This window comes from Hylobates moloch, unplaced genomic scaffold, assembly GCF_009828535.3.
Source record: "Hylobates moloch isolate HMO894 unplaced genomic scaffold, HMol_V3 SCAFFOLD_13, whole genome shotgun sequence".
NCBI lineage: Eukaryota > Metazoa > Chordata > Mammalia > Primates > Hylobatidae > Hylobates > Hylobates moloch.
The window spans coordinates 67,618,500-67,633,574 of NW_026652288.1; the positions used below are offsets into that span (position 1 = coordinate 67,618,500).

The window sequence follows — 15,075 nt, forward strand, 5'->3', positions numbered from 1 at the left end:
TACAGATAGGGAACCAAGGAGTGGTGAGGTTAGGGTTAAATCACATTCATAAAGATCTTGAGGTCAAACTAGCCCTTTAAATGTGACTAGTTAAATCACCACAAAAACTAGAATTTATTGTCTTCATTTCATGAAAATGGCATCATTGACACACCTGACAGGTGAAAACTGCGATTAAGGTCGAGTCCAAGTGACAAAACTTTCTTGACTGTTCTGAGGCCTTGGTTACTGGTGGCATTAAAGTTCTATACTGGTTTGTTTTTTTTTTTTTTTGGCTGGACAACAGACTCTCCAAAAAAAAAAATGCATGTGTATACATTATGCTTATTATAAAATTTACTAATAAAATGACATGGAAGACAATTAAAAATTATAATAAAATATACAATGCTCAACTTTTAAATTCTATATGGCCAATTGATTCTTACAGAATACCTTTTTGATTTTTGTCCAACTCTTGCATCTATAGTCAACCTGTGGTCGCAATTGACAGAAGAGTTTAATTCTTTCTTTGTGCTCTTACTCCTGAGTCCCTCATTGTACAGTGATCATCAAATGAAACATCCTTCATGAAAATGAATAGCTTCACTTTTTGGCATTTCCTTACTTTTTGTGTGTCATAGAATACACTACATTATTCTTGATTTTACAGTTAATTTGTAACTTGTTTCTAGCCCCCACTAGTTTATAAACTCCTTCAGAATGAGAAGCTTGCATTAATCACTTCTATATATATAGTGTTTTGAATATCCTTGGCATTCATTGTTTAGTGAATTGAATGCAATGTTTCTTCCAGACTATGACCAATAATTGTGAGAAGATTTTATGTGTTTTTAAATTCAACTTCAGAGAATTTCTTTTTATGTAATAGGACATTTGTTGGACAGCAACATGTAATTACTCATAAAATGTTTCTCTGCGAAGTCCAGCATCCTTCATTTATGATAGGACTCATCCAGTTAAATTGCTCAGGCACTATAATGGACTATGTTCTGTTGATGTAAATTTCTAGAACAGGCCTTTCCTTGGACTTATGCCCTGTTTTGTATGTTATCTTGTGCAGGCAGCACATGGGGACCTAGTCAAGCTTCCTGATATGATAGCTGTATATACAGCCCATGTCTCGGAGGGGAATGATAAATTGGCCTGTGCAGTGACACAATACACAGTTATTTTGGTGACAGTATTAACTCTCTTTTCATAAGGGTGCTTTGTTGGAAAACTATTCAGCTTAACACAGAATATTTAGCTTTCAAAGGTCGCATAGGGAGAAATGATACTGCCAGGATAGAAACATTATCAGTTTTTTCTTCTTTTTTTTTTTTTTTTTTTATCTTTTTTGACTCTACCGAGAATATTGAAAAGAGTTTTGATTAGTATTGGTGTTTATTATGAGAGGAACATTCTGGGAACCAGACTACTAGTATAATTATTATTGTTTTTATTATCAAACTAATAGCACTAACAAGGACATATGGTATTTGTCAAGGGATTCCTATATCTCTGTTACACTTAAATTTCTCTATACTCTAATTTTAGAAAAAAATTTGTTTTGTCTTCCAACTGTGAATACTTTATAGTGTTGCAACTTCTACTTCTAGTCTTTAATCTGAAGTAGAAAAGAGAATCCAAGCTTCCAAGAAGTATGTCTCTAGACTCTGCCACTTATTAACTTGCTCCTTATTTTTTCTCTCCAACAATTATTTTAAGATCTGTATGATATAAGCTATTTTTAGAAGAACTGAAAAGTTCTAGAGAGTAAAAAAATGTTCCAGATTGTGTGTTGGTGCCAGTAGTACTGACAATTAAATATTTGATTGGGGAGAAACCTACATTTATCCACTTTGAAGAGGATCATCAGGGGAATTAAAAATTTAGTACTTCAGGCTCATTAAGAGTTAGAACGGAGTAATTATGTAGCTGGTAACAAATGCTACAATCACCACTTGAGCATTATGATATGTTACTCATTGAGACTTACTAGCCTTCTTCAGGGAACTTCAGATTTTATAAAAGTCATTTGCTTAGAGAGTAAAGTTCTGCTAATCCATTATTTTAGTTCTGTCATCTTTTTCTGCAAATAGGGTGAGTTTTCCGAGAAGGTAAGTCCCTGGTAATAATCTTAAAAATGATACAACTTTATAGAATATTTCGCCTTGGCATGAAGCAATACTTAATGTCTTGAACAGTGAGCCTCTTGTTCATGCAGCATTTAAAAGAGATGAGTGTAGAGTTCTTCCTTCTACATTCATTTTATTCGTTAGTAATTGAGAAGCTGGTCTAATTTTCTAATCTTGCAAGTTGGGAAATAATTAAAATGCTCAAGAGACAGTAGATCAAGCCTGGTGTCCCTTTCTCCATCAAATTTTAAAGGATTTTTTTTTTCCTCAGTAATTCTGCCTTTGTGTATTTCCAATCTTGCTTCCTATTTGCATTGCACACAGTGGCATGTCAATTTCAAAAGAAAATGTATTCATATCTACTTTCAAACTAACTGAAAGAGATAGTGGTATTTATTTTATCCTGAGGTTTTGTTGTTGTTGTTATGGTTGTTCTTTGTTTTTTAAATCTGGACATATCAGTAATCTAAGAGAATCTCTTTATTCCAAATCCAGAGACTGTTCTTGTTTTAGATACTGTTTTAAAAGCCAGGTAATGTTATTATAGTATAGATATTTTTAAAAATAATGAAAACAGACTTTTTTTAACCACGTTTTTGTACTGCATAAAAATGCAGTGACAAGAGAAAAACTTTAGAACTCTGTCATACTCCTAATATAGACCATTGTTGTTAGGTTTCTAACTCCATGTCCCCTGTCTGGAAGCTTTATAAGGCTATGCCTTAGTCTTCTTCAGCCTAACACATTGTAGGCTTCCAATAAATATTACTTTATTTGTATTAAATTTAAAATGGAATAGAATGTGGTACATCACCAGTGTTCATAGCTCCTGACCCATGCCATAACTTTCCTTGCCCCATCCCCAAGATTAAAAAAACACAAACTATTAGACTAATTATAGTCATTACAGTTGTAAATTAGGTCATGCATTTCATTAAAAATTGACACAGCTCCCTTTTTGAAAGGCTATGTCACGGAAATGCAAACTAGCCTTGTATATAGAACACTAAAATCATTTAACTTGAATTATTCTAATTACGGTATCACAAAGATTAAAAAATACGTCTATATTATCATCTCAGTCTGATAACTGGGCTGGGAAAAAATGTCAATTTTGATATGTAACAAGATTGGTATGAGTTATTTTACTTAACAGTTTTATTGATTGATTTTTTTTTCATTTATAATCACTAATTTTGTGAGGTTTTCTCCCCTACAGCAGTGGACTGAAAAAGTTACATTTTTATGCCATTTATAAGCGCTAAGAGTAGAAATCAATAGTTAAATTGACTTAATAAAAGATTTGTGCATTCTACTACTGTGACAAGAAGAACAACAGAAAGCAACATATATAGACTCTTAACAAGGCTCAAGGCACATTTTGCATTTGTTTTCCATATGAATTTAATAAGCATGAGACAGTGCTAGTGAATTACATTTGTTTTATTGAGTCTATTTAAGCCAGGATACTGTTAAGTAATAGGCTGTCGGTTTGTGGGAGCCAGATTCAGTAAGAGGTCAGCAACAGACTTGCCACATGCCAAAAATGGGGTTATACTGGTTTCAGTTTGCTAACTGCCTAAGTAAACTTGTGTAGAATTTGCATTTTTTGCTTTACAATTACTGGTTACTTCTTTTTAACATTACATTTGCATTCTATGTAAAAAATAGATTTTATATTTAATTCAAAATGTATCCAAATGTACTTACTCATTGGACATTATTTTTAAATGATAAAGGAACTTAAAAAAGTGATAGGATCAATATAGTAATAATTCTAACTCCCTTTTATACCCATATAAAATTCATTTAACTAGACTTATTCATTCAATAATATTGTTAAATAACCTAAAGGAATTTTTTTAAAGAAATAGTGTAAACATACAAATATGAATAATTTGAACTCCCTTTTATATAAATATATCTGTATTCACGAACTGTAAATAATTTAAAAAATATATATATACACACACGTGTGTGCACACACGCACACACATCATGCCTTAACAATGGGGATACATTCTGTGTGTCATTAGGATATTTCATTGTTGTGTGTACATCATAGAGTATACTTACACAAACCTAAATGGTATAGCCTACTACACATCTAGGCTGTATAGTACAGCCTATTGCTCCTAGGCTGCAAACCTATACAGCCTGTTATCCTACTGAATACTGTAGGCAGTTGTAACATAATGTTATGTATTTGTGTATCAAACCATACTCAAACGTAGAAAAGATACTGTGTTGTGCTATGAGGTTATGATGCCTACAAATGTCACTAGGTGGTAGGAATTTTTCAGCTCCATTGTAATCTTACGGGACCACCATCATATATGTGGGTCCTTTGTTGACTGAAGCGTTGTTATGCAGCTGTTGACTATAGTTAGTGAAAAAATCTAGTTCTATGATTGGTTTTATTCCCTCCTTTCTTATGATCACTATTCATTCAACACCTTTTATATGACATGTAGTTTGAAAGCACAGGGTATGCAAAAATTATCCCCCTGTTTTCGGTTGCAGTATCGTTGCTGACCCAGATAACTTCATTTCTTTCAGCTGTGCTTTCATTTTCAACTTCTCTAGTTGGAAATAAATCCTCTTGTGTTGCCCCTTGAGGGAGGAATCGTTTAACAGGAAATCACTTACTAATCACAGTTCATTAATCACATATAAAGAATACTTTATAAATGTCAACTGTCATTCATAGAAAATGTATGTTACCTTGAGGAATGTCTATGAATTACTTATTCATTTTCATTGCCTTTCACACATTACATTATATTCCTTAGGAGTTTATTAATTTCAAATATAAATTGACTGTGACTTTTATACAGAGTCTTGCAAACAAGAGAGATAGCAGTTTTGCACCTTTTATTTGATTTACTTGTTATCTTCCTGGTCATGTAATTAGTCTGTTAAAGTCACTCTGCCTGTATAGCTTGTTGAAGGTTACAGGCAATGGAGTGCTGGAACTGGCTTATGTCGAGACCTCTTCCCAATTCCATGTTCAATGATGTCTTTGTTGATAGCTTAAAATTGGCTATGGTGAGAGTGTTTACACTTTAGAAATTGGCAGATGCCAACCATAGTTCTCTCCTAGACAGCCACTTATTAAACCTTTAGCAGCACTCACTGTTTACAGTGTTCTTTTTCGTTTTTTAAAAATACTTTTATTATGAGGAATAGCCATGTAGAATTTTATTTCCAGATATTTTGTTGTTTGAAACACTAAGAACATCACTCACTATACCAATTGCCAACTGAGTAACTGGGAAAGTTACTTAGCTTTTCTGTGCCCAAGTGTCCTTATCCGTAAGACGGGGATGATAATAATAGCACGTACCTTGGGATTGATGTGAGGTTGAATAAGAAACACATTTATTTCAGTGCATACATAATGACCTGGAATGAACACTCAAATAATGCTACCTCTTATCTCTCTGTACTTTAATTAATAGATATTTATTGATCCCTTACTAAGTACCTAGCATTTTGCTATGTACAGTGGGTCATCTACTGAGACTCAGTACCTCTCACATCGAGTATTAGCCACATTGACCTGTGGCAAATGACTTCTTTTGATGTTCCCATGTAATGCCCCCCACCCCTCCTGGTTTTTTTTCATTTGTTTTTGTTTTTTGGTCTTTCTGCCTGGGACTCTTTTTTCTTCCTACGTGAGTTTTGCAGACCTTTTTCATATTTATATATGGCTCATACATTCCCTCCTCTAGAAAGCTTCTCCTCACTCTAGACCTGGCCACATAACTGTTTTGCCTCTTTGCTTATGTAGTTTGGAGTATAAATCATAATTATGCATCTTACTCCATCTCTGAATTTGATTCCACAGCCTATGACTTACACCTTTGTGTTCTTAACCTCTTAGTAAGAAATGCCGGACACATAGTAGACCGACTAGAAGTGTACATTGAATGTTTGTTGGTTAAAGGAATGGAACATGGACTTCACTCATAGAGACCTTACTATTTGGTTGAAGAGATAATGCATACACATGTGACATGAAGGTAAACACAAAGTATATTGAAGATATCTATTTTTTTTTAGTTTATAGTTAATTTTTACATACCTATGTATTTTTGTAGTAGGTAAGTCAATTATTTTCGTGCTACACATGTGGACATTTATGTATATATGTACAAATACATTGATTTAGGTTATCTAGGCCAGATTGTAAGTAGCAAAGCCCAGTTTGTAAACCAGGTTTGTGACTTCAGGTCAGAAATATTAAAAAAAAAAAAATCCTTGGTTGTTCTTCCAGACATGAACTCATTCTTTTTTTTTCTTCCCCTGTGATTTGTGTCTTTTTCGTTTGTTAAGTTTAAAAAATTCTTATGGCAATTTTTAAATGTACATAATATTAGAGAAACAATATAACAACCCCTTCCATATATCTATCAGTCAGCATTTTGTATGCATGTATCCTTATGTGCATCAGCCAACATTTTGCCCTTTTTGTTACCTTTCATACTCCTTTTATCCCTGTAGCATGTTAAAACAAGTCTCAGACATCCTATCTTGTCACCTATACTTCTTCAGTAATATCTCTGACAGTTAAGAACTTATTTTAAATATAACTCCATTTCCAAATCTATGAAAATTGACAATAATTTTATTGTATCATTTGATAGCCACTTTATGTTCAACTTTTTCTGATTGTCACAGCAATGTCTTTTTTTAATAGGTATGTTTTTCCAGTTAGCATCTATGATGTCATTTAGCTTGTTCTTCCATCATCCTTATTTTCTGTAAACTAAAAATTAGAGTCGAGTTTAACTTTAATGCTATTTATTATTATTTGGGGGGAACATTTCCTAGAAGGTTCTGTATACTTTCTATTTTATCATATCAAGAGGACATAATTTTAGTAATCCCTACTTTTAATGATGCTGCCTGGGCCAATCCTTATAAAGTTCTCCATCAGACTTGGATCCAATGATTTCACCTCATTATTGATCATTTTGTAGCCATGATATTTTTTAGAGTTTGCAAAATGGTGACTTTTAATTATATAATTTCTGCTGCGTTTATTATCAAGAATTTTTTTCATAAAGAACTTTTCATAATAACTAATTGTCAAGTTCAAAATATAGTTTATATCAGAAAAAGGGAAAAAATGCATAATATTTATCAATTTTCAGAATCAGATATTCTCTTCTAACATAAGATCTAAATAAGGTTACACATATAATCAACGATGCCAGTAAATTTTTCTAAAAAACTTTTCCCTTGGAAAAATTATTTATTTATTTATTTATTTATTTAGACGGAGTTTCACTCTTGTCTCCCAGGCTGGAGTGCAGTGGTGCAATCTTGGCTCACTGCGACGTCTGCCTCCTGGGTTCAAGTGATTCTCTTGGCTTAGCCTCCCCAGTAGCTGGGATTACAGGCATGCACCACCATGCCCAACTAATTTTTTTGTGTGTATTTTTAGTAGAGATGGGGTTTCATCATATTGACCAGGCTGGTCTCGAACTCCTGACCTCAAATGATCTGCCTGCCTTGGCCTCCCGAAGTGCTGGGATTACAGGCGTGAACCACTGTGCCCGGCTGATAAATTATTTGAATTGCTTCTCCTAATTTTTTTTGATTAATATGTTTTGATAACATTGTTCCTATGGTAATATTATCAAAAAAGTTTTCTTTCCTTCCTTTTTGTTTATCATTAATGTGCCTCTGTATGGTTGAATTTATTTACTCAGAAGATATTTTTTGGGCATCTGTCTTTTTTTTATCAAGCTCCGTGCTAGTCCCTGAGGATGTAGATATGAGCCCTGCTTTTTTCTTTTCTTTCTTTCTTTTTATTTATTTGAGACAGAATCTCACTCTGTCACTCAGGCTGAGTGCAGTAGCATGATCTTGGCTCACTGCAACCTCCGCCTCCCAGGTTTAAGCGATTCTCCTGCCTCAGCCTCCTAAGTAGGTGAGATAACAGGCAAGGGCCACCATGCCCAGCTAATTTTCATATTTTTGGTAGAGAAGGGGTTTCACCATGTTGGCTAGGCTGGTCTCAAACTCCTGACCTCAAGTGATCTGTCTGCCTTGGCCTCCCAAAGTACTGGGATTACAGGCTTAAGCCACCGTGACCGGCTGCTTTTTTCCTAGAATATATAGTTTGGGTTTCTTTTCTACTCATGATGTGATTTAAAAATTGAACCTGTTGTATATGAATGTGGTTTTGTAAACTATAATATTTGGTATCATATACTATATATTTTAACTAGCATTTTTTTTTATAGCTTTCTTTGGAGTTCTTGGCCTTAGTGTCTTAAAATAGTGGCAATAAAGGAATTTGGAAGTTAAGTTGTTCTTGCTGACCCAAAGAAAAATCAGATGTTTCTGTTTAGGACACTGTATGTGACAAATAAGGAAGGTTGTATTAATTTATTTTTTTGAAGAAGAATTGATGAGAGAATAATGAGAATTCCTCCAAGATTAAAAGTAAATTATAAGATCCTGTGCTATTTTAATGTAAGCAAACATTTGAATTTAATTTGACTTCTATTTTCAGTAAATTAGAGTGAAATTTTAGGGACGTCTTTATCTCCTATAGTGTGTGTTTTGCCAAGATTTATTAAGGGTAATTTTGGATTTTAGAAAATGTACAGTTTCTAAAGGCTTGTGAACGTTTTATGTTGATAGAAAATGTAAGTAAGACTAGTAACACACTATTTTCTCCAAAGGATCCTGTGACTGACACAAAAAATATGATATAATATTGAATCTGCCAAAAGATGCACTGTTAATCTGGGGTTATGTTATGTTGTTATTTTATTAGGTATGTGATACTGTGCTGTGAATTTTAGAATATAGATAATTAAGTAATTATTATAATTCTAAAAATCTTCTGAGATGCTTTCGCTAAAGCAGAAACTCAGCTTTTACTCATGTTTAGATAATGTGATATAGCTGTTCTAGATATTTGAGATTAGGGTTGAGGCAAATTGTTGACATATAATTAAAATATATTTTATAACTAAAATCTAGAAGAATGGAAAAAGTTTTTACATTGTATTTATAAGACTTTGCTAACATGCTTTATGACATTATGGAGAAGTACTAGAAAGAAGGAGATCTTTAAAAGGAGTGACATTCTGTTTGCTTTGCTGGAGTACCTTATCAGGAAATTTGAAATCTTAGCCCTTTAATTGTGATATCTGTTAATTCTAAAACTTACACTAAATTTAACTTTGAAGATCAACACATGGATTTTTTTTAAAACAATATTTACTCTATCAAAAGAGTAGTTGTATTTTTGACTTGAGGAAATAGCTTAATCTGAACAGCACAAAACGTGACAAAAAAGTTTGCTAATACATAAATATTGGCTATTTTAATCTGTTGAAAATGGAAGGCTAGTACCAAGGGAGACAGTAGTAAAATTATAGAAGGAGCTAGTGAAAAGTAAACATTATGCAACATGAAAAGAATACTAGGGGAAAAACTGACGGAGTAGAATAACAGGAAGATTAGTCACTTCTGGAAGGAGAAAAGTAGGTAGGGGGCAGGGGGATGTGGAACTGGAAGTGCTAGGGCTAAAAGACAGATATGAAGTCATTTGGGAGCTAAACTGGGCTTTGAAAAAGGAATAATACTGGTAGCATTTAATATCGAAATTTAAATTTTATATTAACAATAAGAAAAAATGGGGAAAAATTTTTGTTAGGGATTATAAAATGCCTGTTAAAATAAAAAGAATCATATTTACTCCTTTGTGGAGCTAAATTGGTTTCGGTCAGACAGCAATGTCAAATGCAAATCAAGAAAATACATTTCTGAGGCCAAGGCAGGAGATTACTTGACCCCAGGAGTTTGCGACCACCTCAAGGAACATAGTGAGACTCTGTCTCTACCAAAAAGAAAAGAAAAGGAAAAGAAAAGAAAAAAAAATTAGCCAGGCATAGTGGTGAGCACCTGTAGTCGCTACTCGGGAGGCTGAGGTGGGAGGATTGCATGAGCTTGGGCAGTCAAGGATGCAGTGAGCCATGATCAGCCATTGCACTCCAGCCTGGGCAATGAAACAAGACCCTGTCTCATATATAAGAAATATATATATATATATATATATATATAAAATTTCTTTCAAAACCAGCCAAAGTTCTTTTACTTTCAAGTGATGGATAAAATAAAAGCATTGTGGATATCACGGGATATATGTGCTATTGGTTTGAAATAATTTTCACTTTTGCATTTATTTATCTGACAAAGGAGTACCAATCTCTAAATATTTTAAGGATTATTTCTATGAATTCTCTAAAAAATATAAATTGCAACTGTCTATATCATACAAAAATATTTAGCAATCCTTATAACAGAAAACAAGATAGTAAACATTGTGTGTATGTTCATGTGTGTGTATGTGTGTTTATTGGTAGTCTCATTAATCCCTAGTCTCTACTGACGTTATTAGGGACATTAGTGGAACAGATTTTGCTGAACACATTTTCAACCACTCTGAGTGTTCTTAGGTATTTTTATTTAGAGACTGAGTCTGTGTTGTTATGGCTGGTCTCAAACTTCTGGGTTCAAGCGATCCTTCTGCCTTACTTTCCCAAGTATCTGGGACTACAGATGCACACCACTGCCCAGCTAAAATGTACATAAATAAAGTAGATAATTCTGGGGTTATCTTGAACTCCTGGCTTTAAGTGATCCTCCTGCCTCAGCCTCCCAAAGTCCTGGGATTACTGGCTTGAGCCACTATGCTTGCCACCTCTGGGGTTATATTAGCATGACACCAGGACAAAAATCTGCCCATTTTTATATCAGGAAAAAAAATGCTACTTTCATTTAGGTGCAGAAAATGGCTTATGCCTATTGAAATAGAAAATTCAGTCTAATTTAGACACCTAAGATTATTATTTGATATAACAACATAGAATACATCACTCTGTGTCACTGAATTCATAGAAATGCGGTACAGAATGCAGTACAGTAATCCCCCCTTATCTGCAGTTTCACTTTCTGCAGTTTCAGTTAACCATGGTACAACATAGTAAGATATTTTGAGACAGAGAAAGCAATAGAGAGACCATATTCACAGAACTTTTATTACAGTATAATTGTTTTGTTTTATTATAGTTATTGTTGTTAATCACTTACTTGCCTAATTTATAAATTAAACTTTATTGTAGGTATGTATAGGAAAAAATAGTATATTTAGGGGTTGTTACTGTCCATGGTTTCAGGCATCCTCTGGGGGTCTTGGAATGTATTCCCCATAGATAAAGAGTATCTACTGTACACAGTCAGGTAAGCCATTCCCATTGATTTTATTACAAATTGCAATGCTTCCATGGCTTGCTTACACATAATTTGCTGAGGTAACTTTTGCAGAAAATAACCAATTTACGTGAACACCAAATACTGATAAAAAATCTCTTTCTCTCTTTTTCCCTTTTTCTCCCTTCTCCCTCTATCCTTCCCTGTCTTACTCCCTCATTCCCGCTCTTCTTCTCTTTTCATACTTACACAGACACTCCTTCCCCTACACACACACACACACACACACACACACACACACACACCCTGCCCCTGGGCATAACTGAATAGGAAATGTTTATTTTCCAAACTACAGAAAAAACCTTATCTCAAACACTGAAACTCCTTCCTTTTCCTGGTTTGGAAACACTAAGTCATACTGAGTCACTTGTAGATTTTCTTTAGCCAGTTGTATTTAAAGCATAAAGTTGTGAGGACAAAATGACTCAGGAATTTGTAATGTACCATTAGAGCTTTTCACTTTTAGGATACTAGTTCATATTCAGATGACTTAGTATTAAAGATTGATGGGTTGTTTACTTTCTAGAAGAACCTGAGGAGCTCACTGTAACTTCACTTATTTTGACCTAAGTATGGCCTAGAGTTTATGCTTATTAATTAATTTATTTCTGGGTAAAGCCATGTTCAAGGAATTAAATAAAAGGAAATGGACCCAGTAAGAGTTGATGAATAAGAAGCTGTTACCTTACTCATTTACATATATTACTTCAAATGTTACTGATTGATTGATTGATTGAGATGGAGTTTTTGCTCTATCGCCCAGACTGGAGTGCAGTGGTATGACCTCAACAACCTCTGCCTCCTGAGTTCAAGCGATTCTTCAGTCTCAGCCTCCCAAGTAGCTGGGATTACAGGCTCCCCACTACCACACCCAGCTAATTTTTGTATTTTTAGTAGAGACAGGGTTTCATTATGTTGGCCAGGCTGGTCTTGAACTCTTGACCTCAAGTGATCCACCCGCCTCAGCCTCCCAAAGTGCTGGGATTACAGGCATGAGCCACTGCTCCCAGCCTTGATATCTCTTTAAAAATGAAGTTTGTTAAAATGATCAGAAACTTCTATGCAGCTGATTGCATTGCCATTGACATCAGCGAGAAATAAAAACTATAGCTATAGTGGTTAAGTTGAGCAGTCGGAATCTGTATGTCTTTATCTATCTATATTTATTTAGATGACTGGATAAAAGAGTCATGATTCCTCCTAGTCTATCACGTGGTAATGCCAAGGTCAGAAAAATCATTTGTTATGATCTATCTTATGTAAAAGCCTGTGGAGTTACTTTGTTTTCCTCACTCATAAGATGTCAAAATGTGCTTTCTAGAATTTTTGAATAATTTTTGCTTAAATTCAGTGTTAAAGTTGGAGACTGAAACAAATTTAAATCTGTTGTTAGCCAAAGAGTAAATCAAGCTTATGTGGGTGCAATATATAACATGACTACCCAAGAAATTCTGCAAAAAATGTAGTTGTCTAGCAATTAGGTACAGAGTTGTCATCTTCCTTCTATGATAACTTTTGATTATAAAAATAATTGAAGGTAAATAAACTGTAAATGACACACCACCTCAAGCTATGCCACATGGGCACCTAAATAAGTTCTTTTTAGTAAATGCCACCAAATGGCTGTATTTCTTACAGCTTATGGCTAAATTCTGACAGACAGGAGGTGCCTTCACCATAAAAGTATTTTCTCTCTGAAGTTTTCATGGTTGTGTGTGTGTGTGTGTGTGTGTGCGTGCACGCGCACACACACTAGTTTATATTAGGTTAGAGTTTTAAAAAAGCTGAAGATAGCCAAAATTAGTCCAGAGAGTTAGACTTGCTGCCAAACTAAAGAAATAGCTTGGTTTCAGTATTCTTCTGGCTTCTCAGTCTTAACATTTGGGGACCTAAGTGCTTATTTGAGCTGACTGAAATTACCCAGATGGCCCACTTTGGGTCCTCAAGAGCTAATTAAAGGAAGTCATTTCAGCTGCTGAATAATCAAGGCCGTACCTTCCTCCAGTGTTGGTTTCAGCCCACACCTTACAGATGATTGTTGGCTTTCTGAAGCTCTCTCTATACTCATAATTATTGTCTGGACCCTGCATGTAACTAAATTAATTTGTCAAGGATGGGAATGAAATATAAGTTTTGTTGGCAACAATGGTAATCCCCCAAAACAGAATGACAGCTACTGTGATGGTAATAATGTTACTGCCCTGTTAATGCCTCTGAAGATAAGATACACTTGAAAAATAATGTGAAAACTGAATTTGTCCTTGACTTGGAAATCTGAGAATCACATAAAATGTTTGTTAATTTCTTAAGCTGGTAAATATCATTAAGAGAAATGGACACATATAAGATAAGTTTGTGTACATATTTGTACACAATTAGGTTTTGTTTTTTTTTTTTTTTTTTTTTTTTTTTGAGACAGAGTCTCGCTTTTTCACCCAGGCTGGAGTGCAATGGCTCAATCTTGGCTCACTGCAAGCTCCGCCTCCCAGGTTCACGCCATTCTCCTGCCTCAGCCTCTCTGAGTAGCTGGGACTACAGGCGCCCGCCACCACGCCCGGCTAATTTTTTGTAATTTTAGTAGAGACGGGGTTTCACCGTGGTCTCGATCTCCTGACCTTGTGATCCGCCCGCCTCGGCCTCCCAAAGTGCTGGGATTACAAGCGTGAGCCACCGCGCCCGGCCCACAATTAGGTTTTTGAAAAAAGACAGGGATATCAGATGCTCCTGCCACCAGGGTTCTGGCCAGACATGACATTTCCTACTCTCGTTTTTGAAGAGTTCTAACACTCATCAGTTTTCAAGCGTCAGTAGAGGGTGGGCATAAAACCACAATTTCAGGAGCTGCATTCTCTGGGTCCAGATTTCATCTTTGCTACTCATTAGTTGTATAACTTTTGGCAACTTAACATTATATGCCTCAGATTTATCAGATATACCCTATTACATGGGAGTGTGTCTACCTTGTTAGGTTATTGTGACTCTTTAAGTTCATACATGTAAAGAACTTATGGAATCCAGGGCACACAATGTTACCTTACCATTGATGTTATTTGCTGTTATTAAATCTTAATTTTATGTAAACATTTTAAAATGTCTGTCTTGTTAACAATAAATGTGCAATATACAAATAAATGAAAATCAAAATTAGTGGTGGAGTTGAATGAAATGAAATAATGAATGAAATGAAATGAAGTAATTTAGAGCTCCAGCTCTGGAACTATATAATCTTCATTCAAATCACTGTGACCTTGAAGAAGTTATGTAACCTAACTAAGCCTCAGTTTCCTTGTTTCCAAAATGGGAGCAGTACTAATATCTAATCCTTGGAGGAGTTGTGAAAATTAAATGAGATAACACATATAAAGCACAGAGAACAGTGCTTGGCAGTTAATGAATCTACAGTATGTGTTAGCTATTGTTTTATTCTGTCATGATGAACACTGTGATGCAGTACTTATATATCAGAAACATTATACTTAGAATCTGCCTATATAGGGTTTTCAGTTTTGCTAATGAGGAGTGTTATTCTCTGCTGTGTAGAGAACAAATGCTTTGGTGTTTATAATTTTTCTCTAATAGGTAAATGATTAGGAAAAGAATAACCTGTTTTCTTACTTACCCTTTGTTGAGATATTTAAATTATACAAAAAAACTG

General features: G+C 34.6%; 1 protein-coding gene across 25 annotated transcripts in view; it reads left to right on the forward strand.

Annotated features, from left to right (window-relative positions):
- MBNL1 (muscleblind like splicing regulator 1) overlaps positions 1-15,075 on the forward strand; it is a 219,744-nt gene that overhangs the window by 72,211 nt on the left and 132,458 nt on the right. The window lies entirely within an intron of this gene.